Here is a 696-nt window from a genome sequence, read left to right as displayed (position 1 = left end):
AGTCCAGTCCAATGCTTACCTTATGATGCCACTGCACTCTCAGATAGTGCAATAGAGGAACTAAATTCTTAATTTTATTTAGTTTCAAATACATTAAATCTGACTTTAAATAATCACATGAGCTACCTTTTACATTATTGGGAATGTAAGTTAAAATATGCCCTTTTGTTGTTGTTATTAGGTGTCATCAAGTCAGTCCTGATGCCTAGTGACCCAAGAAAGAAATAGTGCGCTTCCTTAGTGATCCTCACATTTATTATATTCAATCTCAGTGTTGCAACAATTGTGTTAATTTATTACTTCGAGATGACCCTTTCCTTTACCAATCATAATGTCCTTCTTCAGGGACTTGTTCCTCCTGATAATATGTACAAAACATGAAAAACAAAATCTCTTCATCCTCCCTTCTAAGAAACATTTCATCTGTACTTCTTTCAAGAAAGATTTGTTTCTGGCATTCATGGTATGTTTAAGATTCTTTACTGACACCATAATTCAAATGCATCAGTTTTTCATTAGTACTCTTTATTCATAGTCCAACTTTTGATTGCATATAAGACAATTGACAATGCATGCTGTTGTGATGCTGAAAGCATTGAAACTGATATTTTAAATAGCAGCATAGTCACTCATCGTACACAGGTTTCAGAAGAACTGGAAGAATTACCTGCTCAAAGTAGAATTGACTGTGATGAT

Source organism: Chrysochloris asiatica, unplaced genomic scaffold (assembly GCF_000296735.1).
Source record: "Chrysochloris asiatica unplaced genomic scaffold, ChrAsi1.0 scaffold00027, whole genome shotgun sequence".
Lineage (NCBI taxonomy): Eukaryota > Metazoa > Chordata > Mammalia > Afrosoricida > Chrysochloridae > Chrysochloris > Chrysochloris asiatica.
This window is presented reverse-complemented; position numbering follows the sequence as displayed.